This window comes from Podarcis filfolensis (assembly GCF_964270895.1).
Source record: "Podarcis filfolensis genome assembly, chromosome: 11".
Classification (NCBI taxonomy): domain Eukaryota; kingdom Metazoa; phylum Chordata; class Lepidosauria; order Squamata; family Lacertidae; genus Podarcis; species Podarcis filfolensis.
In genome coordinates this window covers 20,197,312-20,224,273 of record NC_139613.1, presented here as the reverse complement: position 1 = coordinate 20,224,273, position 26,962 = coordinate 20,197,312, and the positions used below count along the sequence as shown (strand labels likewise).

At 41.9% G+C, this 26,962-nt stretch overlaps 1 protein-coding gene across 1 annotated transcript in view; it reads left to right on the top strand.

Moving 5' to 3' along the window:
* Nucleotides 1–26,962, top strand: part of HCN1 (hyperpolarization activated cyclic nucleotide gated potassium channel 1) — a 182,056-nt gene that overhangs the window by 32,568 nt on the left and 122,526 nt on the right. The window lies entirely within an intron of this gene.

Genomic DNA, 26,962 nt, shown 5'->3' with positions numbered 1-26,962 from the left:
TCCTTAACGCTACTGAGCAGGACCAGAAAATAATTTCATCAATATATAGCCACCGTGTAAAAGAAAAGAAGAACTGTGTAATGTATGTGGTCCCATGAAATGTAACTGAATTTTGACAAGCAACTCTAATGGCAGTAAATAAGATTTGGTGAAGATCTTGAAGAAGTGAAAAATATTCGTGTCCATTCACTAATTTGAGGTAAATGGCATTAACCAGTTCACCAAGCTGAACCCCAGCCAGCAACTTGGATCAGTTTTGTTTTCTTCTTGAGTCTCATAAATGCAGCCTAGATAGCTTAATAACTACGTATGAAAAGTATGTTTCTGAATGAAAGTGGGATGAGAGGTTCAGTATGTTGTTGTTTATTGTTTATTTCTCTTTTGCTCTTCCATGCTGCCTTTTCCCCTATACCTTGCATGGTTTTAATGTCTTCTTTTTTAATACATAACTTTGATCTTATGGGAGAGGAAGGGAATTTATAGGTGCTATAAATAAATGATTCGAGGTTAATTCATGCTTTTGACCAATACAGACGCAAGAGGTGATATCCAACTAAGGCCCCATCTGCACTATGTATTTAAAGTAATATCATACTATTTTCAAGAGTCATGGCTTCCCACAAAGAATCTTGGGAACTCTAGTTTGTTAAGTGTGCTGAGAATTAGGAGATTCCTTTTCTCCTCGGAGAGCTGCAATTTCCAGAGTTCCCTGAGAAAAGGGATTGATTGTTAAACTACTCTGGGAATTGTAGGTCTTGGAAGAGAATAAGGGTTTCCTAACTCACAGCATCCTTAATAAACTACAGTTCCCGGTACTTTTAAGGGGGAAGCCATGACTGTTTATTAAGTGGTATGGTACTGCTCTAAATGCATAGTGCAGATGGGGCCTAAGTCATACCTGAAGTTGCTGTAATAAAATAATAATAATTTGATGTCATTGATTTCAGTGGATCTACTCTGTTTGCTTTGGTGATACGACTCAATAGAGAAGTTAACTTTTCCATACAACACTTACATATGTGGTTTATTTTCCTTCTCTGCCTCCACCCCCTTTTCATTTAATATCAAGCTGTTGACAGGGGTATTCAGGAATTCCAAGGTATTAAAAAGAGCCTTTTCCTTGAAGCCTTTTCCCTCAGATTATTCATTAGCAAAAGGATGCCGCTGTAGCCTTCAGCATATTGAATATAAATCTGAACTGGCATAGGTAATGCCAGCCTATGTTAGCTGCTCAATCAAGCAAGTGGTTGTCAAAAGGAATGAGAGCAAAAGACATGTAAACGAAGATGCTGTGGATAATTTGGCAGGACTTATAAGTACTGATTTTACAAATTTGCACAAGGATGCTCTTATATATTAACATTATGAAGGACTAAATGTACTATAGCATAACAAACAATGATGAATTAAGGAATACATAAATGGGTACCGCTTGATCCGTCTGTTGATAGATATAACTTTCATTCTCATAAACAAGACTCTTAATCTCAGGGTCATGGGTTCAAGTCACACTTCGGGCAAAAAGCCACTCCCGACATGAGGAGGGGGGTGTTGCGGGCTCACACCCCACCTACATCCTCGCGGGGCTGGTGGCAGCCCCGCGGGACTCAGGGAATTCCCGTCATTATTATTCATTAGTCACTCCGCCAGCCAATCGGCTGGCGGCATGGGCGGGCTTACTAGGGGGCAATTTAAGGTCGGGGCAGCCCTAGCTCGCCCCTTTCCTTTCTTCTAGCAGCAGCAGTTTCCCACCCACCCACCCTCTAGGTTTGCATTTGGACTTTGCTATGGGCTTCGGCTGGTCGCCGCAAGGGGCCTGGTAGGAATTTTTCCATTTGGCTAATTGGCTGTATTTGGAAGCCACTTGGTTTTTTCGCCTACCTCGTAGCAAAACGTCACAACACCTTTGGTTTTGGCGGTTAGGCATTGGCAGGGGAATTATTATGCAAATGAGTTGGGGGGAGGAATGCCATCACCTCCCCCAAATGTTGAAGGGTAGTTCGTTAAAGGACTCCGGGGGGCGTCGCCTCGTCCGAAACCTACGGAGGCTAGGGCCTAAAGCGCGCTCCCGAGCGGTAACCCCTCGGGGAGTGCCTAGGGATGTGCATCTCGGGGGCTCCCCCTGTTGGTGCTTAACCCTTCACGGTTTTATACCGGTAGTCTGATAGGGCCAATGCCTAAAGCCAATACCGCTCTTACCTGTAATCAATAAAGTTGTGGCCATTTTTCGCCCATTAACCTTAATTCTGGTGTCCGGTGTCTTTATTTACTCTCTCTGTGGGAAGGGGTGGGTATTGCCATGCAATATGCCTGATATGCAGGGTGGGTTGGACTAGATGACCCTTGTAGTTCCTTCCAACTATACAATTCTATGATTCTTGAAATCATGTGGGGGTTTTGATATGAGGGAAAATCAGTAATAGGTGATATTCCCCATCATTTTCTTGAGGCCAATGCTCCTTTTGTATATTTCCCCTCCTCTGATGAGATCTTTTTATTATTTAATTGATGTATACTTTCAGTTTGAGAAAATATTAACACAAGGCGTCTGTTTACTCTACTGTCTGTTTATGGCTGAACTCACCATGAACGCTTCCCTTGTTCTCTTAGAATGGCAATGGTGCTCATCTGAAAGATGCCGGAACTGAGTTTCGGTGAGTTCTGGCTGAAAAAAGAAGCCCTAGTAATAACCAAATGTCACACATACCCTGTATTTTAGCAATAAAAATGAAAACAAAGAGATTTACATTTTGTTCCCCATCCAACAAACAAACAAATCACAATGATTTGTTTGTCTGTTTATTCTTGTTGTTAGATTTCAGTTGTTGTTGTTGTTTAGTTGTTTAGTCGTGTCCGACTCTTTGTGACCCCATGGACCAGAGCACGCCAGGCACTCCTGTCTTCCACTGCCTCCTGCAGTTTGGTCAAACTCGTCTGTAGCTTCGAGAACACTATCCAGCCATCTCGTCCTCTGTCGTCCCCTTCTCCTTGTGCCCTCCATCTTTCCCAACATCAGGGTCTTTTCCAATGAGTCTTCTGTTCTCATGAGGTGGCCAAAGTATTGGAGCCTCAGCTTCAGGATCTGTCCTTCCAGTGAGCACTCAGGGCTGATTTCCTTAAGAATGGATAGGTTTGATCTTCTTGCAGTCCATGGGACTCTCAAGAGTCTCCTCCAGCACCATAATTCAAAAGCATCAATTCTTCGGCGATCAGCCTTCTTTATGGTCCAGCTCTCACTTCCATACATCACTACTGGGAAAACCATAGCTTTAACAATACGGACCTTTGTTGGCAAGGTGATGTCTCTGCTTTTTAAGATGCTGTCTAGGTTTGTCATTGCTTTTCTCCCAAGAAGCAGGCAAACCACTCCAGTATCCCTGCCAAGAAAACTCCATGGACAAAGACAACAGATTTATGTTACTTATCCACATATCTATTATTGTTCTGATATCCCAGTGTCCCTTTGGTTCTCCTGCTTTCTGATTCTGCCAAGAGTTCTGGATTTTTTTTTTTATGTTAGCAGCTGAATAGATGCTGCACATGCACCCAACAAAAAGTTCTTGAGAATTAATGTACAGATAAAGGTGCAGTTGCAAAGTTCTGCCGAAGTTTTGCTCCCTGTGGATTGTGTTGTTTTTGGTGTTTTTGTGTTGGCTCCAGCGATTGTTAATCAGCAGCATAGCTCTGCCTGAACACGGTGTATATAATGTATCGGAAATACTTTTTTTTTTGCCTATATGTCTAGTTTACCATTATGGAACACGCATTATTATTTGGCAATGTGCAGCTGATGAATCTGCTCAGAAAAAAATACACATAATTAGTCCCTCAGTTAAAATCCCATATGGGTAAGAACTCTGGGGGTGCATGAGAAATCCTCATGTTCTTGTAAAGTCTGACAATTTAAAAGGGAAAACGACACATTTTAAATGCCATCTGAAATGCTAAATGGCACTGGCTGACCTTTCACACAGGAAACGTAAGACGCTGCCATATACGAAGTCAGAATTTTGGTCCATCCACCTCAGTTACGTCTACTCTGGCTGGCAGTGCCTTTCCACAGTTTCAGATGAGTTTCTCCCCCAGTGCTGCTTAGAGATAACTGGGGACTGAGCCATGGCGCTCTGCCAGATAGGACTTGATTTTGGCTTGTATCGTTAAGGTTGGTATTTTTGTTTTATTGAATTTTCACTGAGATATTGTTAGCAGTCTTGAATATTTTTGGCAACAATATTTTCCATTACTACTTAGAGATACCAGGGATTGAATCTGGGGCCTTTTTGCATGCAAAGCAGGTGCTTTGTCATTGAACGATGGCAATTTTATCTTGAACTCCTAATTTACTGAATCAGGACAAATTACCTCCAGGTTTTCTGCTGATAATCATTTGGAATACCTCAGTTAATTTAACAACAACCACCAACACCAGCACCACAGCAACAACAACCATAACCACAACAACAACGATTACTGAAATATCTAAGCGTTTCTTAGTTTGTGGAGCCACATTTTTCTTTGGGCCTGTTGAGAAAGTCAGTGTTTGGGACTGGTTGAGAGCCAGTAGATTGAGCATCCACCATTCAGATAGGATGAAGATGATCTTCCTACATGGTTCATGTGCCTTGAGTAATAGAGTTTGGCCTGTTTTTGGATGCAGTTGCACTCGCCCAGAAGGTTCAGGTTCATAGTCCGAACATTTAGAATGTTGCCACGTTTTAATCTGGTTTTAGTTTATTATTAACTGTTTTTGGATATTTTGGATAGTTGTTTTTTTGTTTTTTGTTTGCTGATAATTTCAAATTGTGTTGGGGTTTTATTGCAATCAAGCAGTATACAAATCTTGTGAAATAAAAGGAAATCCTGGAGGTGCTATTGGATCCTTTATTTTCAAGAACCTGCTATCTAAGATTGGTGTGCCAGCTATGACCGTAAGGGGACCAGTTATGCATCGCCACAAAAGAGGGCAAAAGAGGGCCTGAATTTGCATAAAGTGTGCATATGGTAATTTATATATAAATTCAAATTTTAAAGCAATTACTATAATTGAAATTTAAATAAGATATATCTCACTGTAGTGGGGAAGGCACAAGGTGTTTTGTGCCTGCTCAGTTTTCCTGATCTTGGACTGGACAGCTCCCAAATAAAGCATGTCTTCAGGGCATCTTGAGTCATAGAGTCATAGAGTTGGAAGGGATCTTGAGGATCTCCTGTGAGCTAGGGATCATGGGAGTTGTAGGCCAAAAACATCTGGGGACACAAGGTTAAGAACCACTGATCTAGTCCAACCCTCTGTAGTGCAGAAATATGCAGCTGTCCCTGATGGTGATCAAACCTTCTACCTTGCTGTTTTCAGCACCACACTCTAACCACCTGGCCTATCCAGCTGATGGCTCACCACCCCCAACTCGCGATCCATTTCCAGCCCCAATTCATAGGATGGGGCTGGGTTGCCTACAAGACTGCCTTCTCCCACACAAACCTGTCTAGCTACTGAGGTGCTCCTCAGCAGAGGTGCCAACTTGTGAGGAAGATGGGGAGGGGCAACGTTGCATGTGCAGTGTTGCATGTGCAACGTTCTGACATCGCTTCAGGATGTCAGAGGAGCCAGGGGGTGGAGCCAAATGCAGTTGTAGCACAGATTCAGTGGCCAGTGGCTCCTCCTGCTGTTGCTGCCACCAGCGGCCGAGGGCTGCTTTCCCCCTCCTTCCCTTCCGCGGCAGGTAGAGGAGGAGAAGGAGCCGGCCACTAAAGTCACGCTGTGCTTGGCTCTGCACTTGGCTCTGATTTCCCCCCAACATTTGGGGAGTTCAAAGGGTTGGGTCCCCAGGAGTTAGCGCCTCTGTTGCTTCTCCTTTGAGCTGCTCTACCTACTCAGGTCAGGTGATTGCTGTCCTTTCCATTGTGCTGTCTCATTCTACAGTGCAGAAGGCTCACCTGACACTGAGATTCATGTATTTCTGATGTTGAGTGAAGACTCTTTGATTTGTCTACTTCTTGTGCAGTTTTTTTAAATGTGGAGTACTTTTTAAAGGCTCTTTGTGGCTCTTGGCTTTTATCTCTGCTAACATAAAAGTTATCAAATCTCATAGGTTTTTACATGAAGAAAAGTGCAGAAACACATTTAAACAAATGAGCACTATTTTATATCACCAGACTGCTGATCAGAATGAAATGCAGATGTGCCGAGGAAGGCCTGTGTTGTGCAAATGCTGATGCCCATGGGATGTTTCTGTTTTTTTGAGTGCAGTTTTTTTTAACTGAAACACATCCAGAGGCTTTTCACTTCAAGAAAGCCGGGGTGTGTGTGTGTGCCATTTTGGAATTCGGTAAAGGGATTTCAAGATGCACGTCACAGCTGAAAAGTTGACTCTGTGATATAGAAATGCACTGTTTGGACCTCAGTTTTAGAGCATTTCTTGTGGTTTCATTGAATTGTCCATTTTCAGGGGACCATGCATTTGTTGTTGTTGTTATTTATTGAATTTCTATCCCACCCATCTTCCTAAAGGAGCTGAGGGCAGCTAGCAACGAAGCAGAACAAACACCAAAGTTCAAAATAAAACCTATTGTACAGCATATAAAAACAATAAAGGACATTAACAAACATTTTAAAAAGCTACATGCCCTCACAACTAATTATTTCAAGGTTGCTAGGAACAGAATCTTTCAACCATCAGATGCCTGGGTGAACTGGAATGTTTTTAAATCCCACCTGGAAGTCCATGATGAGAGAGACAGGTGCGCTTCACCACTTGCCACCTGCTTGATGAAGGGAAAGCAGAGCCAGAGCATCTCCAACAGATGGCTGCCCAGCCTCTGCCTGATGACCTCCCAGGAAGGAGAGACCACCACTCCTCTTGATAATTGATTCTATTGTTGAACTGCTCTTACTGTCAAGAAGTGAATCAAAATTTATCCCCCTGTAACTCAGGAGATCTAGTCCTGCAGTTGGGAGCAGCAGGGGAAAAAGTTCTTCTGCTTTATCCTTAACCAGATAAGGGAGTTCTTTGAGGAATAATGACAACTTGCCTGAAACATAGTGTAGCGCATGGAGATTCCCATGGCTGCTGCCTGATTATGCTGAACCCACAAAGTTTGTTCAGTTCAGGTGTAGGTTTCTGTCGGGTTAGCTGAAGCAGTCCCACAAGTTGCAGTTTGCCACAAATTGTATTTTATTTTAGTTGCCATGCGAGCCAAAACATATCACAATCCTTTGTAGGTTTCAGCCTACCAGTTGAGAATGGTGGTCCTCAGGTTAGAGCACATGTGTTCACAGATGTATAACATTTATGTAATATATTACAAAAGTATCAAGGTGATTGTGATAAATAGATATGTATAAATTGAAGAGACCACAAGTATATTTGTACATTGGCTTCAGTATTGTCGATATTTTATAGGTTTTCTATGTGTAGATTAAAACATTTATTTAAAAATAAAAATAAAAAACACTGTATATGAGCATCAGTTGCAATCTCTCCCCCTTTTAACACATTCACTTAAATTGAGCAGTTGGGCTTCACCGAATGCTCTGATTTGTGTGTGTTGCATCTGTGTTTATATAAGCTTGTTAAGCTTGAGGATATGGAGAGGTCAAACAATTTGGTGTGAGATCTGACACGGAGTGTCACTCCCCCAGATTTCTGTCTAGACTTCCATCCTGATCCTCAGCAGTTTCCTGTAATCTTGAAACCACAAATCTTTTCACAAGCAATCTTGACAGTATCTTATTGCTGTTCTGTTCTCAGAATAAATATGGCTTACCCAATATAAGTAACACTTCAAAATACAAAATTGCACCTCAGCCTCTAACCCCTATGACAAGCTGTGGCCTGATGGAAACAGAAATAGGAGTGTTGCTTTCTCCTGAAATATGTACTTAGCAATCAAAACAGTAGGCTGCATATCAAAGGCAGTATCATCAAATAGCATGAAGGGCAAATAACAATGGAGCATTAAGTGATAGGGCTTGAAATAGATAAACACACAAGCACTGCATTTCTGGACCAGTGCAATATTGATGTAGTCCAGGGATATCCAATGTGGGGCACTTCACATGTTGGGCTCCAGCTCAAATTAGTTAGATTCTGATTTCTTTTGGCCCATAGATCCATATTTCTCCCCCAGCCATAACTGTATGTTATGCAAAGTATTCAATGTAAGCATGTTGGTTTCCTGGCCCAAAATGATGTGTATTATTTTCACAGCAGTTTTGAGTACAGAAGCATTGACGAATAAGTATGCTGCTTGTCATCCTTATCCAAAAAGATAACAATAGAAACAATATCATATTCCAAGGACATGGGAGTGGGCGTTTTGCATCATTGCATCATTTGCATTGATGCCCTTCATCAATCACCAGCACTGCACAGAACAGGTGAGAGCAGCAGACTGTTCAGATGTCAGAGTGAAGAGATCCTCTGCTCCCTCAGATATGCCCATCAAATATACACCAGTATAGAGGAAGCCTAGGCAGATACAGCCCACTGAATTATGGCATTTCTGAACCCAGTAAGATAAGAAAATCCTTGCTGGATTTTGTGTTCCAGCATTTTGTTCTCACCGTGGTCAACGAGATGCCTATGGGAAGTCCACCAGCAGGACACAAGCATAATAGCACTCTCTGTCCTTTATATTGGAGGATAGGGGGTGGCTGTGATACATATTTATATACAGTATAAGCATACAGAATCTGTGGAGGGAGGGATCATACTAGGAATGGATATGGAACTATAAAATGACAGAAGAAATGCAAATATCTGAAGTGCTGGAATTGTTTTGATGTAAGTACAATAAATAGATGGAGAGAATCCGTCCAAGGCTATAATATAGAGTTTATATGAGTGATTCTGGTAGGGGAAGGACAATATTTGACTTAATGCACTGGTGTGTTTATTTAAAAACAAGAGTTGTAAGTCCTCTGTGAATACATTGCTCTATCAAGCCATTCAGATATTGATCAGGTGGTTAAATTTAGCTCACAAAGATTAGTTCCTTATGGGCTCAAACCTTAACTTTTCTTGCACATGAATAAATCCATCAACCTTACCAGTGGCTCACTTAGCACACTGATTAGATGTGCTTGCATAATTGACTTATTCCATTTTTCCGTATTTCAGTGAAGCTTTTCTCTACAGAGTTAGTTCACATTAAGCAGAGGACACAAGAAGGGAAAGGCAAAATAAATGTGTTTCTTGATTTATTTAGCCAATACCATTTAAGGTTAAACTTCAGTAAAATTACTTGATATGTAGTTTTGTTAATTATTTCACTTGCTCTGTGTACTCAGATATGCAGAAAGAGCAATGAAGTGCAGAGGGGACAAGAAAGCAAAACAGGATTTTCTTTTTACTGCAACTGATTTGGACTGGTGATGCAGCTGATGCGAATTCTGAATAGCCCAAAAGAGACATGGACACCCAGCATCAACGAACGAGCCCTTGTGCCCACAAAGGCCTTGTCTTTGGGGATGGGCTTTGGCAACAATAGTGTGGATAAAGGGTGATAGTTCATTTAGAAATAAGCCCCACTGTGCAAAATGGGACCCATTTAAATTAATGGGCATGACTAACTTGGGTCCATTAATTTCAGTGAGTCTGCTCTGAGTATAAGTTAGTTGGATGTAACCTAGCATTCATAGGATTATAGTCAGAGGTATTTGCAATGTTTCCACCCTGTTTTTTTGAACTTCCTCTGCAGGGAATCTTGCCAAGGTTCTTCTTCATTTGGTTTTAGAAAACAGCTGAACACATTTTCCTTTAGTTGAAACTTGATTTTAATCTGGGTGTTCTATAACCTGCACTAATTCAAATGTTGGAAACTGCTCTGATTTTGAAGAGGGCAGGTTGAAATACTTTGAATGAATAAACTGAGTATTTTTCTGTTCACAAATGGAACTTCTTTTCTGAAACCACAGAGCACATCAGGTCAAACCTTTTACATTAAGGAAACCTTTGTGTCGATCTCCAAACAAAATAGAGTTGCAAATAGTAATTATCTTGATATTAGTCACATTATTATTCAGAACTAGTTACACAACTGTACAAAAACAAGATCTTGAATTCTGCTCTCGGTAGGTCCTCCGAATGTTCTATAGGCATTCCCTGTAGAAACCACTAGGATATTATTATTGTTTAATTGTATGACAGTATTGGATAATACTTTGAACTGGAATTGTTCATCAGTTCCACTCCATTTCCCACTTTTACCTTGTTGCTTAGCTGTTTTGGGTTCTGCGAAACCTGCAAGAGGTGTTTGGAAAGTTCATACCTTAGAGAGAACTCTGCGTACCAATTCCATTAGAAACAATACTGTACTGTTATAGGTTGTGGTTGACATTTCTTAAATTAGGGAGATGACTGGCATGCTGTGCACAAACTCACATTGACAACGCCAAATTCCCCAATATCTGACAACCATCACTATGGATAAATGGTGTAAATTTGGTGCTTTAAGGGAAAAGTGCACAATTGTGGTGAAACCTTGAGCTGTGCTTCCACACTAAAGCTGAAATATGTGTGGTTAATTCAGTTAAATCTATTGACTACTATATTTTGTTACGTTTAGACATTTGCTATGTAGGTCCAAGCTATGGTTCATTCTAACTCCAGAGATGCTTAGGTACTCTCCAGTCAGCTGTTTGCATGCTGCAAAATATGCCAGCAGACATTAATTTTGCAGCATCCTTCTGCCACCCAACCTTCCTTCCTTTCCTCGATTTGTCAGATACATCTTGGAAAACAGAAAGTCTCTTCTCAATGCTTAAAGGCAAGAGTTGTGAAATGTCAGTGCTAATGTTGAACATGCTGCTGAATTTGTTGCTCAGGGTCTTCTGATCCCTTTTCCAGGGCTGAAAATACAAAGCAAGATTGGTTTTCAGTGACAATGTCTTTCTTGACTAGCGTAATAAAATATATGCTTACAAGACATCTTCTCGTTTTGACTTTGAGGAAAGGTGACCCATAGTCATTTAGAAAGCTTTTCTGTATGCGTGTTTAATATTTGTTGAAGATACTGGATTGTTGGGCACTGTATATCTGATGAAAATGACAAAATGAGTGCCTGTCATATTCGCACACAAACCAACACACACATAACTTGCTCAGTTGTACCTGCAAGAGTACAGCCTGTTCACCATGAGCAGGGTGATGCTTACTAGGGGCTTCGGCAGATGAATAAATTCGCCGGTCCTGTTTATTGAGCATTCATCCTGACTTGCTTTCACAGAGGTTACACTATGCCCAATCTTTGCTGAGTATTCGTTCTGATTTAACTGTGGGGTGGTTATACGGCAATTAGCATTAATCCTTGTTGCCCTACTGCCAACAGGTAAGCAGTTTCTTGTTCCAACTGAGTTTCATGTGGGAGACTTTTGCAGAGCTGTCTGGATAGGCCAAAGATTAAACTGTGATTTTTTTTCGCATGAGCTCTGATGCTGAGCTGCAGCCTTTTCCCAATGTCACAAAGGAACAAGGTGCAATGTCGTGCGTAGGAGTCAAAAATCTTTCCTTTATTGCAACTTCTATTTTGAGTCAGATTTGAATCCTAGGAACAATGGACTGGAGCTGTTTTGAGGAAAATGTGCATTCTAATCTGTCTGCCACGGTTAATGAGGATGAGAAAGACAAACTTACATAGAATCATCCATACCATTTAGGCTCTTGAATAGGACTTGGTACTGTTTCACCTCCATTCAGGGCATTAATTCAATTTCAAGATGTTACAATAAAAATATTTACCGGTATTGAAAATAATCCTGGATCGAACTCCCCCCCTCCCCCCCAAATAGCAATCTTAACAACAACAAAAAATCCAATAGATGAACTTTTATTATTTAGATCAGTGTTTCCCAAAGTGTGCTCTACAATGCCCTTGGGTGTGTGTGGTGGAATGATCTGGGGGGGGGTGGTAGTAGCCTCGGGTGCAATTGGGGGGCATTGAATAAAAATAAGGGGTCAGTGGAAGCAGAAAAGAAGAAGAGAAGATTGAGAAAATATTGAAATTGTTGTTTAATGACGCTTACTGATGTAACACAGAGTTAAAGTTGTAGTGATTACTTTATTTTCCAAATAAACACACAAAATGCAAGTTATAACCAACCAGTGGTCAAGTCTGCTGATAGATCTTAAGAAGGTTGATTTCCAGGGGGGCTCTGAGTAATTTTTTTTCTGGAAAGGGGACAGTAGGCCAAATAAATTTGGGAACCTCTGATTTAAACAATAAGAAAACTATTGAAAAGTTCTTTTCCTTGTTAGTTGGTTATTGGGGGGGGGGGGGTTAATCCTTTTGATTCTCCCTGCAGGCAAAGACAGGCTCCTGCGGATTGAGTAGATGAGACCAATAGTGGGTCCAATGGTCAGGAAGTGTGCTGGTCCCGTGGCTTACCTGAGAGGTGAGGTCCAAGTCCAGTCCGTGGTCAAAGGTGCAACATGGAGGCAGTCTGCAGTAGCTGAAGCTGGGTGCAGGGCAGGGAGTCGGGGGAAGTCAGGAACAGGCTTGCAAGCAGGGAGCCAGGGTGGGTCAGGAGCTCCGGCAGTAAAGCAGGACAGGGTTCAGGCAGGAACTAGCAACCAACAATGTTGCTCCCGCAACCTGGGACTGGGGCTGGCCGGCTTTTATCTGCCCCGAGGCATAGGACGGCCCCGATCTTCTGGTGACTCGCCTCTCCTGACCTGGAGGTGAACACTCCTCCTGCAGGAACTTAGTTCCCTCCACCTCTCTGCCCTGAGCCTCTGCAGCTCAGGAGAGGCTGGAGGGTTACCGGATCCAGAGGCAACCTCCTCTTCCCCTGACGGGGCTGTGAGTGGAGCACCTGCAGGCAATCCTCCATCACCTCAGGAGCCGGAGCAGACTCAGCTGATGTCTGCACCTGAGGACCCAGCATAGGTGAGGAACCTTCAGGCTCAGGCCCTAGCCCCGGCTCACCTGGTTCTGGAGGCAGAGAATCCTGTGCAGGCTGGGATCCCTCAGGTGCAGCATCCGACTCTGAATCCCAGGCCATTACAGGAAGGCAGTTTCTGCATGTGCTGCAGAGAGAAGTGAAGGGTGGGTGCAGCTTATCAACCTGGGAAGGTAGCCTATCTAGGAGGAGGAAAACTCTGATCCTAAACCTCCACTGCCTTGCTGGATATCTTCGGGAGAAGAAAAGACCAAGGAGTAAAGCCTACACAAATTCGGAGTGGAGTCTAAGACGGCTGTATGGCACCTTGTGCGCCTCTTTCCCACAACTCTTGCAGCTAAGCTGGCGCCAAACTTGCAGCCAAGCTGCCTTCCTTTGGACCACATCATCAAGCCCAAGAATGGGTTCTTGTCATCTGGGCAGCCCCAGACCTCCATACACACTGCCCAGGCTTGTGCTCCAGAGAAAACACTTTGGTGCTGCTAACACGGCAGTTTGACTTCACCCCTAAGGGCGCACTCCATTGTCTCTTGAGACAGATGGATGCCAGCAACTGTTTCAGTGCTAACATTGTTTTGATTGATTGATTTGCTTCTTATTGTACTCTTGTCTTTTGGCCTTTGTTGTATTTGCTTTGAGAGTCTTGCTGAGACTGTTCTGCATATGTGGGAGATGTGTGGTGGACATTTGGAGGTGCAGAATTGAAGCATGGGTGAAATCTGAAGAAGAAGAAAAAGAGTTTGGATTTGATATCCCTCTTTATCACTACCCGAAGGAGTCTCAAAGCGGCTAACATTCTCCTTTCCCTTCCTCCCTCACAACAAACACTCTGTGAGGTGAGTGGGGCTGAGAGACTTCAGAGAAGTGTGACTGGCCCAAGGTCACCCAGCAGCTGCATGTGGAGGAGCAGAGACGCGAACCCAGTTCACCAGATTACAAGACTACCACTCTTAACCACTACATCACACATGTTGCTTCCGTCAGCATGAAAAGAGAGCAGTGGCATGTGCTTTACAGGCAAAAGACTATTTAATTGTATGCATGGATTGTATGAACTGAAACCTCCCTTCCTCAATCACTGTGCACCCTTTCTTGAACTGGCTGCAAGACCACATGGGGAAACAAGACAAGAGGGACCTGATGATGTTGGTGGACGTGCCCAAGGATTAAGGCTTTCTGGGAGATGATCTATAATGAAATGAAAAAGGTATTTAAATATACCTTTCTGAAGAAACCAGAGGCCTTTCTCCTGGGCATGGTCGGCCAATCGGTGTTAAAGAAGGATAGAATTTTTTTTATGTATGCTACAGCAGCAGCAAGAATACTTATTGCAAAGTATTGGAAGACACAAGATCTACCCACCCAGGAAGAATGGCAGATGAAGGTGATGGATTACATGGAACTGGCGGAAATGACTGGCAGAATCCGAGACCAGGGAGAAGAGTCGGTAGAAGAAGGTTGGAAGAAATTTAAAGACTATCTACAGAAACATTGTAAAATTAAGGAATGTTAGAAGGATGCTGGAATGAAATTATGTGGTTTTAGCAGCAATGTTACAAAGGAGTAAGTAAAAATGGATTGTTAACAGGTGAGAATGTAAAGTTACAATATATTAAGATAAATTACTAAGATAAAAACAAAGATGGAAAGGATTTGCTGAATTAACTAATTGAACTAGAATACAAAAAAGGGAGGTGTGAGGAGGTCAAGGAAATAAGCAAATGAAAGATAAGATATGGAAAGATTGACTTGTTTATAATTGTTTTTATTTTTCTGTATTTTGTATTTTTTGTTTTATTTTTCTTTATTTTTGTGATTTTGTGAAATTTCAATAAATATATTTTTTTTTTTTAAAAAAAGAGGGACCTGATGATGGAAAGCTTGCTCTCACTTCATTGACTCATTCCCTCTTCACGACGAGGGTGAAGTTCAACTTATGAGGGTTTCAAAAAGTGAATTGAATCAAGTCAAAGGGAGTTTGACCTTGCTAGTTTCTAACTCCCTGAGAGTTTCCACAAATATTACAGTGAAAACATGGAAAGCAGCTATTCAGGCCACTTCAGCAGTCTCTCAAGCAACATAGAAGTCACAACTATGAGAGCAGCATGATGTAGCACAGATTTTTGGCAACATGGTCCCTCCAGATGTTGTTTGACTCCCAGCTCTCATCAGCCTCAACCACCATGGGCAATGGTCAGGGCTGATAACAGTAGTAGTCCAACCGGGGGCCGGTGTAGTGTGAGGAGTGCACAATTTTTGAGGGGGTCAAATCAGGCACCCCCATGCAGGTGCCCTCAGTGTGGCCTAGCCCAGTGCTCCTCTCCGATCACCAAGAGCTGCATCGGCCAGCTGGGCTCCCCCAGCCAGTCTAGAGTTAATGGGCTGCAGTTATAGGAAGGTATTGCTCAGCTGAACTTTATGAAAAAATACTTGATGGCAAGTAAGAGCAGTTGGCCAATGGAACCAATTACAGTGGTACCTCAGGTTAAGAACTTAATTCGTTCTGGAGGTCCGTTCTTAACCTGAAACTGTTCTTAACCTGAAGCACCACTTTAGCTAATGGGGCCTCCTGCTGCTGCTGCGCCGCTGCTCGATTTCTGTTCTCATCCTGAAGCAAAGTTCTTAACCCAAGGTACTATTTCTGGATTAGCGGAGTCTGTAACCTGAAGCGTCTGTAACCCACGGTACCACTGTAATTAGTGGGGAGGTGGGCTCTCTCTCACTAAAAAGGTAAAGGTACCCCTGCCCGTACGGGCCAGTCATGTCCGACTCTAGGGTTGTGCACTCATCTCACTTAAGAGGCCGGGAGCCAGCGCTGTCCAGAGACACTTCCAGGTCACGAGGCCAGCGTGACGAAGCTGCTCTGGCGAGCCAGCACCAGCGCAGCACACGGAAACGCCGTTTACCTTCCCGCTATAAAGCGGTACCTATTTATCTACTTGCACTTAGGGGTGCTTTCGAACTGCTAGGTGGGCAGGAGCTGGGACCGAAAGACGGGAGCTCACCCCGCCGCGGGGATTCGAACTGCCGACCTTGCGATCAGCAAGTCCTAGGCACTGAGGTTTTACCCACAGCGCCACCCGCGTCCCCGCATCTCTCTCTCACTATTGGTCATCAAAGAAGATAGACAGCCATTTGTTGGGTGGTTATAGGTTTTACTTTGCAGAGGACAGTCCTCTATTTGCAGAGGACAGTCCTCTGGTCCAAGTTTGGTTTAAAGGTAAAAATGAAGAAGAAGGGAGAGCTAGAAGGCTCTTGAAGTTGCCCATCAGCAGTCAGCACCCAGACTGTGGACTGAGGAGGCATAGATTGTCAGCTGGTCACAGTCTTCCCTGCTGTTGTGAGATGCATTTCTGTTTAAATTATAGTAATCATTTCTAATTTTGCTTCTCTCTTCCCTACTGATAGGCACACTAACATTATCATATGCAAATTTTATGTGCAATTGTGTGGGGTTTTTTTGTGTGTTTTATGTGTGATGATGATGCACTCTGTCATTTTGGCGATGCATCAGTGGCTGGCCGTTGCTCTACCTTTGGATTTCCTGTTTTGAGCAGGGAGTTGGACTTAATGGTCAACATGCCCCCCCCCCAATTCTATCATTCTATGTGCATGAGAATGGAAAATCATATACTGTACATATATATATTTGCTGTCTCTGAACGATGTATCTTCCATTAAATGTATATCTGTATAGGTTTTTGAACTGCCCTTCGTAAATTGATTTAAGTGGACACAGAACAACTTTAATAACTGATTTTCTGGAAGTGCCTGCGACAGTTAAAGCAACTCATTGCCTCATCTCAGATTTCTGTCTGTGTTTGGAATGGAGAAAAGGCCCGAAATGCTCCAAGTGACAGCAGCTTTTCTGTCCACGCTAAATTTGGTGAGCATGGATTCTCTATAATAGGCCATTTCAGGAACAGCTAAAAGCATCACAGTGCCTGGAACAATTATGATGCTGTTAGAGCTTTCCACATTTCAATCACTACTTCTGCTGCTTAATGGTGTTCTCATTTGGATAGCCAGATATTACCACTGGTCTTTGCTCGGAATATAGCACACAGGGAAACTCTTCAAAATGTTACATTAAAAGAGAACCTGCTGCCAATTTCCCCACCCCACCCGGTTTGCTGATTCAGAGCCTCTTGGCATTGGTGATTCAGGCATGGCACAGGGAATAAGCATGTACATATGGTTCTGTAACAGACAGAGGGGGTTATTGTGAGTTTCTTAGGATAGGCAAGTCTTCATTTCATGCCTTCACTTTCTCGTCCTTACTGCTACTGAGTATGCAAGAAGAGTTTCTTTCTTTCTTTCTTTCTTTCTTTCTTTCTTTCTTTCTTTCTTCTCTCTCTCTCTCTCTCTCTCTCTCTCTCTCTCTCTCTCTCACCAGTGCAAAGAAAATCTGGTGTGTATCATTGCAGAAAATGGAGAGAATCTTCTGTGAGGAAAATAGCAAAAAGTATATGTTAAGAAAAAATTACCACTGCCAATATCTTCACCAAATCAATGTTGCCAATTGTAAAAGTCATTGCTACAAAAACTCTGTGCTGCTTCAGCCACATCATTTGAATGTCTAACAACCATCTCCTCAAGAAGGTATTTTAAGGAGAACTTGCAAATGGAAAAAGGCCTCGAGGTGATCAGCATAACAGAGATGGATAATCTTTGAAGCAACAGGACTTCGTTGTTCCTTTGGAAATTTATCCATGTATCTCTTATGCTAATCTCCTCAAGGTCTTTTTCTGTTATCCTTAGAATATGTTCAGGAGGAGCTGGAGATGATTATTAGGCATTCAAATGATGTGGCTTGGCTATAGCTTACAAGAAAGAGCTGGGATAAAGCTAAGATAATTTGAACATTTTGAAGAGAAATGCAAAGTGCGCTAATGCAGTTGGATATTTTGTCAAAGCTGCCAAACACTTGCACTTTAATCTGTTCAATTTATAGTAGAACATTTTGGGCAAGACTTGGACTTATCCTAATGACTTCAACAGGATCTAGTTGAATAATAATGTGCCACGGCCATAACTTTTGGTAGCAAAATACTGTGGTGATTATGTTTTATTGACCACTGAGCTTTCTGCTGGCTGAGTACCGGTAAGTGGAATATAAATGAATATCCTTTATCACAAATGTAGCTTGTAAGTGGAGATATCCCCTTTCTTGTTCTCAAAACAATCCTTCAGGGTTGATGCTGCTGAGAACTATGACTTGCCCATGGTTGAACTCAAGTTAACCTAGTCCAAGCCCAGCACTCTATTTAGAGTGTAGAACACCTGCTTTGTATGCAGAAGGCCCAGCTTCAATCCCTGGCATCTTCTGGAAGGGTTGGGAAACACCTCTGGCTGAAACCCTGGAAAGCCACTGCTGCACTCAGATAAAACTGTGTTAGATGGACCAGTGTTCTGACTTCCTCTGTTGCTTCACATCATATCCTGTTGGCTTTCGTTTTGATGTAGAGATACAGATATGGATCCAAATGATCATAAACAAATAAATGATCAGTTACCGTATTCAGGAATTGTAGACGAGCCCCATTTCTGATCACTAGTCAGGATTTGGATTAATTACATTGCCAGACAAGTAAGTAGTGCAGCTGGTTTATGCCACATAACTTCTCAAAGCCTTACTGCATACTCTCCAACATTTCTCTGATAAAAATAGGGACGTCCTATTTAATAATGATTGTTGTTGTTTAGTCATTTAGTCGTGCCCGACTCTTCATGACTCCATGAACCAGAACACGCCAGGCCCTCCAGTCTTCCACTGCTTCCCGCAGTTTGGTCAAACTCATGTTAGTATCTTCGAGAACACTGTCTCATCCTCTGTCATTCCCTTTTCCTTGTGCCCTCAATCTTTCCCAACATCAGGGTCTTTTCCAGGGAGTCTTCTCTTCTCATGAGGTGGCCAAAGTATTGGAGCCTCAGCTTCAGGATCTGTCCTTCCAGTGAGCACTCAGGGCTGATTTCCTTAAGAATGGATAGGTTTGATCTTCTTGCAGTCCATGGGACTCTCAAGTCTCTCCTCCAGCACCATACAACAACAACAAAACAGCAATAACAATTTTTATTACCTGTACCACGGCCATCTGACTGAGTTGTCCCAGCCACTCTGGGCAGCTTCTAACATAAATAAAAACATAATGAAACATTAAACATTAAAAAACTTCCCTATACAGCACTACCTTCAGATGTCTTCTAAAGGTTGCATCTGCTCCTTGTATCTCCTTGGCTTGAGGGTCACATAACTCCGTCCAACATTTCTCTGATGAAAATGGGAATGTTTTAAGGAAAAGTGGACATTATGGGATCAAATTAAAAACCAGGATCCTTCTGTAAATCTGGAACTGTCCCTGCAAAATAGGGACACTTGGAGAATCAGTTGCCCTGATCCACCAGACTAAAGCAGGGCTCGTGGGAGTGGTTTGGGGCAGGTATATGTAAGAAGGATGTGAAAAAACGAGAGTGTGATCAGTTCTAGTGCTTTATTAGAAGAAGGAAATGTAGATTTACTGCATGGCCTGTAGAGACACACAACCTTAACAAATGGACACTGCAACAGTGAGAGGTCCACGGCCATGCAAACGTTCATACTTTCTTTATACATAAAGCAGCATATGTCACTTAGGCCAGGACTTTCCATTGCTTCACCTGACCAGATGAGGGCATAGGTGGCAAACGCCCAAATCTTATAGATAGTTCCCCTTTCTGGGCTCAGAGCCCAACACCCCAAGCCCACAGATAAGCATAGCATCAAACCAAGCCAATTAGCATGTATTAAAGCAAGTGAATCATTCTTGCAACAACTACCAGTTAGTTTGGGGTTATCTGGACTACCAAGATGGTGTTTGCAGACTTTCAGGAGCATTTCAACTTTGGTTCAACACAGCTGTAAAATTAAATCCCCCAATAATACCCTTTCCTTCCCTGACCCCTCCCTTCCACTTAAGCAATTTACTGCTTATGAGTGGTCATTCTTTGTTAATCGGCCATCCTATTAATAACTATCCCTGAGCCTTTTCAACCCATTCATGTACAGTTGACATTCATGTTCAGAACATCATATATTTTATTCTGTTGATCAGAAAATAATAACAATAATATAGAGTATAGTTTGAGCACCAGTTAGGCTTATCCTTGCAATTTTGTTTGGTTTTGTCTAATATTCCCAATTTGTTTACTGTATAATCTCAATACACTGCATTTCTTTCTCCATAGCTTTAATGTTGCTATCACTATGAACAGCTGGCATTTGCTAATTAAAAATATCAATCTTTAGTTTACTGCAGTTTAGGATTAGCGTACCAACTTAACAGAGAACTGAGCGTAGCTGAATACTAAATAAACAAAAAAGAACTTTAGTGAAGAATTATTGACTCATTTTAAAAATAAAATTTAATTACAGATACATAGCTTAGATTTGTTTAAATATGCATGTGGACTCCTACTGTCAGTGAAACCAAGATCAGTTTGTGTGCTTAACTTTTGGGTGGTTTTTTGCTTTATACAGCAATATAAACACCCCAGTACAAAAACAAGCCATGATGTATCCTGGAATCCTCTGTCCATGATTCCTTTTCCTTGGAAGATACCTTATAAAAAGTAATTTCTCCTCCTATTCTCCTTTCACACCGAGTTTGTACTTTATTCCCACTCCATCAGTTTCTTTCATCCTTCCTTCCTGGTCCTTTTACTCCCTTCCCTTTCTATTTCCTGTTTGTTGTTGTTGTTGTTAAATGTATGTATGTATGTATTATTAAATTTATATCCCTCCCAGCAGGATGCCACCAGGTGGGTTCTTGTGTAATGGTGGAAAAGTACAAAAGCTCTGGCTTTCTGTGTTTTAAGAGAATAACACAATTACAAATTGTAACATAACATCCAGCCCACAACTAGCTCTTCTAAAAGTATTTGAAGATAGTGATAAAGGACCAAATATTTCTTACTGGTACACAAATATATGGGAATCAGCCCGTTTTTTTTTTTTAAGGCATATAAACTGAGAACCTCTAGAGGAATAAAAAAGAACAAATTTATTTTTGTTTTATATGATTTTATTGGACACGTTACTAACATAACCAATCTCCCCCCACTCCTTCATCCTATAAATGGTTGTGGATAATACAATAAAACAGGAATTTCCATTATGTCAAAAGTCTGGAATGTATTACTAATATCTCTGGCCTCCCTTTTGTCTCCTCTTCTATATTTGATGCCTACTTTCTGTGATGATTTTGTTCTATGCTTGATTTTGCATTTTAATATAGTAATAATAATGGTTTTATTTTATTATTAAACATGTACCCCACTTGTCCTGCCAGAGGATTCTAGTGCAGCAAACACACAAATGATAAAACACTTTAAAAAATAATAATTCAGGAACATATTAAGCTTTTATATCACTTTCTAGTTTCCTTCAACACCTCCTTTGCCCTTTGGCCTTCCACCCCCTTCCAACTCCTTTGTCTTCCAGCCATCTTTCCTCAGAATGCAAGTAATTGCTGATTCTGGCATTGATCCAGTCAAAAGGCTATGTCATGCCTTGGGAGCAGGGCAGAAGTGAGGAGACACTGGACAGACTGAGGTCTACCTGGCTAAGGCCACCCAAAAGTGGCCCAAGGCCCACTGTTTGAGCAACGCTCATTTATAAAACAAGAGGAAATAGTAAGATTTTGAAAGTGTCTGGGTGGTGGTGGTGGAAACAGAAGTGTGAGTGGCAGATGGGGAAATGTTATTAACAAGGACTGCAGATCTGAGGGAGAAGAATCCAGTGGGAGGAAAAGTTAAGTCCTAGTTGAACATTCAAGCCAAAGGCAGAAAGGGATGTTTTGCAAAGGCTGCCTATGAATAAATACCCAAAGGACCTTGTTTTCTTAATTTGTCTTCTGTCGTTATGTTTTGCGTTTCTTTAAAGAAATATTAGAAAAGGAGAGAGATGCTTTAAATAAGGTTTTGTGATTATCTATTTGCTTTTGCTTATTTAAATTGGTATTTTCAATGACTGCATTGCCTGGAGTTATTGATGTGTTCAGGAAGTTATGAGAAAGATTGTAAAATTCATCAATCACAAAAAATTAAAGTGGCCTTGCCGTTAAGTCTCGCCTGCCCTATGCATTCCTCCTGCTTTCAGTTGTTTTGTGGCATGTTAATGGCACTGGAGGGGGTGGGGGAAGGAGCAAGCTAAGCCTCTGGCAGCTTACAAATGCATCCCTGCTGGGTCACCTTGAGGTACCCCTTGTTCACCATAAGCAGCCAGGTGAGTGGCTTTTTACGAAACCCGATTAAGAAAAATGGGATAAGTACCTGCAATATTCCTGCAAAGAGAAGAGCAGCTGTGCATCAACGAGAAGACATAACAGAACTAAGAAAGCAGCTGAGCACCTCATCAGCCTTGCATGTCCCTCTCCACGTAGCAGTGACATTTACGTTCTTGCCACAGGAAAACAGCCACGTAGATACAAGAGGGCTGGTTGAAGCAAGACAAAGGACAAGATGTTCTGTTCTGTTGCTGCTTTGCGAACAAATCTCTTTGTAATGCACACAGGCAAAGTTTCATTGTATCTTGTTGCTGTGGAATTTTTGTGTGAAATGTTGCAGAGGGACAAGGATTAAACAAAGGCACCAAGTAGCCTCTGGCATTTGGGCAGAAGGTGAAGCCAGTATTAAATAGGGAAAGATCAATTGTTTCTCTGTGCTATTTGCCCTTTGAGTATATATGCTGTACAGATTACTTGACATTTTCCTCCTCATTGTAGTATCAGCATGAAAATTTTCAATGTCCAGCTAAATTAGAAAGGCAGAAACCTAGATGAATGCAAGACAGAATCTGAATTGGAGGAAGTTGCTTTAGAGTGGGATGAAAAGAATATCTTAGATTGTAATTACTGTTCCATATCTTGACATCTATTGTCTGGCCTGTTTGCAGCCATTTAGGATTTCAATGTAGTTGACTTCAATCTTGGTTGTTCTGAATTTGTATTGATTTTTGATGTGGTGTGTGACATATTTCACATTTTCTTACTACATTTTGATTGTAAGCTATGCATATTAAATGCTTTGTAAACTGCTTTTGAGAATCTGATGGACTGGCCCCGTCAATAAAAAGAGTAAAGCATATTTTAAAAAAACAACAAAAAGCATAGGGTGGGATGTTTCATTCCCTTGCATTATAGAACTTTTCTACCCGTTACTTGCCCATCCCCCCTTGCATCAAATAACTATGAGTGTAGATGTAGTGCAGTGGTTAAGGGACTGATCCCTGCACCAGAAATGCCCACGTTTGACTCTTACCTCACTATGAACTCACATGGGCTAGGTGTTATCCAGTGGCGTAGTGTGGGGGGTGCAGGGGGGCCGGCCGCACCGGCCGCAACATCTGGGGGTTAGGGTTAAGGGGGCGCAAATCCACGGGTTAGGGGGCACAAATCCACAGGTTAGGGGGCGCAAATTACTTGCCTTGCCCCAGGTGCTGACAACCCACGCTACGCCACTGGTGTTATCATAGAAACATAGAATTGTAGAGTTGGAAGGGCCCCTGGGAATCATCTAGCCCAAGTCCCTGCAATGCAGGAATCTCAACTAAAGCATCCATGAAATATGGCCATCCAACCTTTGTTTAAAACCCTCCAGTGAAGGAGAGTCCATCCACAATCTTCCGAGGGAGACTGTTCCATTGTCAAACAGCTCTTATTGTCTTAAACCTCTTCCTGATGTTTACTTGGGCTCTCCTTTCTTGTAACTGGAAGCCACTGGTTCGGGTCCTACCCTCCAGAGCAGGAGAAAACAAACTTGCTCCATCTTCCATATGACTTCTATGTGCTGTTGTTAAATTGGTATAAAGTGCTGTGGATATGTTCCATCATTGGTTTTGGATCTACCTGCTGTTGGCTTTCTAGCCTTCTGCCCTGCCAGTCCCAATGAGCACCAGCCACCACTGTCAGAATGTTCTCACAAGCAACGTTTTCTTTCATTTTAATATATATTTTGCACCTGACTCTGGTTGGTAGATGCTGGGGTTCTGTCGAAACAACAACACACAAGGTAGACCCAAGAAGATTGAAGACTGCCTGCTTTTGGCTTGAGTAACTATTAGTTCAGATGTAGATTTGGGCAACTAATCACATCTCAGAATAGGTGGCCTAGGATGTGGATGAACAATGTCAAAACACACATCCAGCCAGGTCAGCGGTATTAGGATGAGCGTTACAGCGCAGATGGGGATGAGATTATTTCTTCCTTTTGCTGTTCTCTCAGTCCAGTCTGCCCTGCCTTCCAGCATGCATACTAAGGCTAGGTCGTAGGTACTAAGATCCAAGGACAAAAGTGGGAGTATTTAAAATGAAAAAACAAAACAAAAAACCTTTGGGATTCAAAATAAGAACAAACTGATTAATGGGTCATTTTTGTTGGATCTGATCTGGGGCTTTTGCACTGTAATACATTAAAATCCTGTCTTCAAAAGAAGCTTCAACACTTCATGAAATAATGTTGTGCATTTGTAACTGTGAAGACTGATTACTCAAGAGGTTCAGATGATGACTAGAAATAACTGTTTTCAAGAAAGAATTTGTGGAATTAGATTGCACAGGAACATTGTTGGGTATCGTTTAGGGCTTTTTTTTGTTTTGTCTGGATCTTTTTACCTGAAGTGCCTTGTTGAGTGATTAGATTTAGTTGAGTAGCCTTCTCAGTCTGCTTCCCTGGATAAATTTCTTTTCTTCATTTTAAAGTATTCTTGTTAAAAATTTGTCTGTGTTGGTATCTTACTTCCAACTGCCCCTTTCCCCCCAGGGACAGTCCTTTCTGGAACCTGTTGCTGTTTTTAACTGGTTGGGGGTGGGGACCCCTCTGTCTTTTGTCCCTGTTTTACCTCTTGAGAAAAGATTGGTGCATGTGTGTGCACACTCAAAAAATCCTGTTATATCTTGATTTGAGTTCACATGCTTGTAAAATGCATGCACACAAAAGACCTGCCAGCTTCCAGTGCTCCTCCCTTCACTTGGATCCTTTGTCTGGACACAGAAAATCCCTTCTTCAAAAATGAATGCAGGACACACTCTTCCTGCTGCACCACCTCACCTGGCATTGTTTGTGGAATTAAGTTGAGCAATAGGCATATTCATCCATCCATCCATCCATCCACCCATCCATCTATTTTGTTTCAGCAAATCACTGTTTAGGATGGACATGTTGCTACTTAGACACCACAACTCTGCTTAGTATAAGGATATTAAACCTGTGCTATAGTCAGAAATTCTGGTGTCAAAGTTTGGGATCCAGATATAGGTATGCAATTTAGCTCACACAGCCTCTTGAATATTTTACATGCTCTTCCCTTTCAGATCTTCATTTGAAATATTGGCAGTCAGAGTCTGGCTGCATCGACATTGTGTATGCTGGCAAATAGTAGATGTGGCTTTCATAGCTTATTAAACATGGGGGCCAGAGATAAGCCTGGTTTCAATTTTCATCGAGGCTTCATAAACCATGGTTTATGAAACTGGAAATGAGCATTGAGGCTAAGAACCTCTCGCTTTGCTTTCTCACTTTGTGTGCTGGCTTCAGTGTGAAGATCCTGGCTTGTTGTTAAGCCAGAATTTCTCATTGTGTCCAAATGAATCCGGTCTTATTTTTCTGGCTTGTTAACCGACATGTCAAAGCTCCACTGTTAGGCTGTTATGTGTAACTTTGGCCAGGATATTTGCACTGAAATACAAATCAAGATCTTTGTAATGGGAGTGGGGAGAGGAGAAGTGGTTTGCCCTGATGCTTATTCAGTTTCATGAATCGTGATGTATGATACTTCCAGTGAATGGGAGGACCTGGCTGCTTTTGTTTTCTTCTCTAGTCTTTCCTTAGGGGTGGGGAAGATGTGATTCCATTTGCATTTAAAAGTGAAGCTGCCAAATCCGTATTTTCTGAAATGGTACACCAACCAAACCCCAGCCATTGTTTGAAATTCACCCGTCTCTGATTTTTTGCAATGCAATTCTCCAGCTAAGTAATGCACACAAATATGCATATACTAGGATAAAATGTGCATAAAACGGACTTGCGAAATGCATTGTATTAGAGAAAATTGCTTTGTGAAAATGTGCATATTAGGGAAAATGGCATACAAAAAAAGGAATGTGTAAGAAAAATACCAGACTAAAATGCCAATAGATTTCCATAAGCGCTTTAAAAAGAAAGCTGATGTGGTAATGGGGAGAAATGAACTCAAGTTTGGAAAAACAAGAAACTGTCATATTCATTCATCTCTCTGTCTCCTGCATAGCATCAAACTGTTCCCCTTGCCACTGATTTTCCCAGGGGGCTTTCACTTGTATTAGTCACCATTCTTTTCAATAATGCTAACAGGGGGCTGAAACTGCATTTCATTTGGATTGCTGGTTACTTTATTTTTTGTTTGTATTGTAACCAACTCACAAGATTGCAGCCAGTCTTGGCATTTCAGTAAGTCTTTCAGTTGTTTGCAATGACCAACTAAAATGATGGAATGGAAATGTAACCAGCTGAGAGATTCTGGTTGGCTGACATGGTGTGATATCAATCTAAAAATAATAAAATGGGTACAATTGATTCTGCATGTCTTTGTGTGGTTAGGGGCTTGCATTCCTTAAGACAGCAATCCCGCTGTGCCCCATAGCAAACCATTTTTTAAACTGAGATAACGTACACAGGCAATTATTTATTTTGGCATTCAAAGGAAGGAGTCTCACTGGGCATGCCCAACCTCTCAGAAAATGGCCACCTGAACCTTGGGAGTTCCAGGTTTTCTTTTAACACAGAAAATGTGCACCTTTTCCCTTGGAAACTTACCCATTTCAATTCAATTGGTATATTTGGGGAAAGGGGCTTCCTTTGGCTACAGCCAAGTAGACTAACATAGCTTACATGTAGCATGGCTACATTACCATTTATGATGGCTCCAGTGTGCTGTCACCACACAAGCCAAGCACGCATGACGTTAGCCACAATCCATCTGTATCCCTTCGCTTTTAGAGTACTCCTGTTTGATGTGCTTTTGCTCAAACTTAGTTTCCATCTGATTGGAAA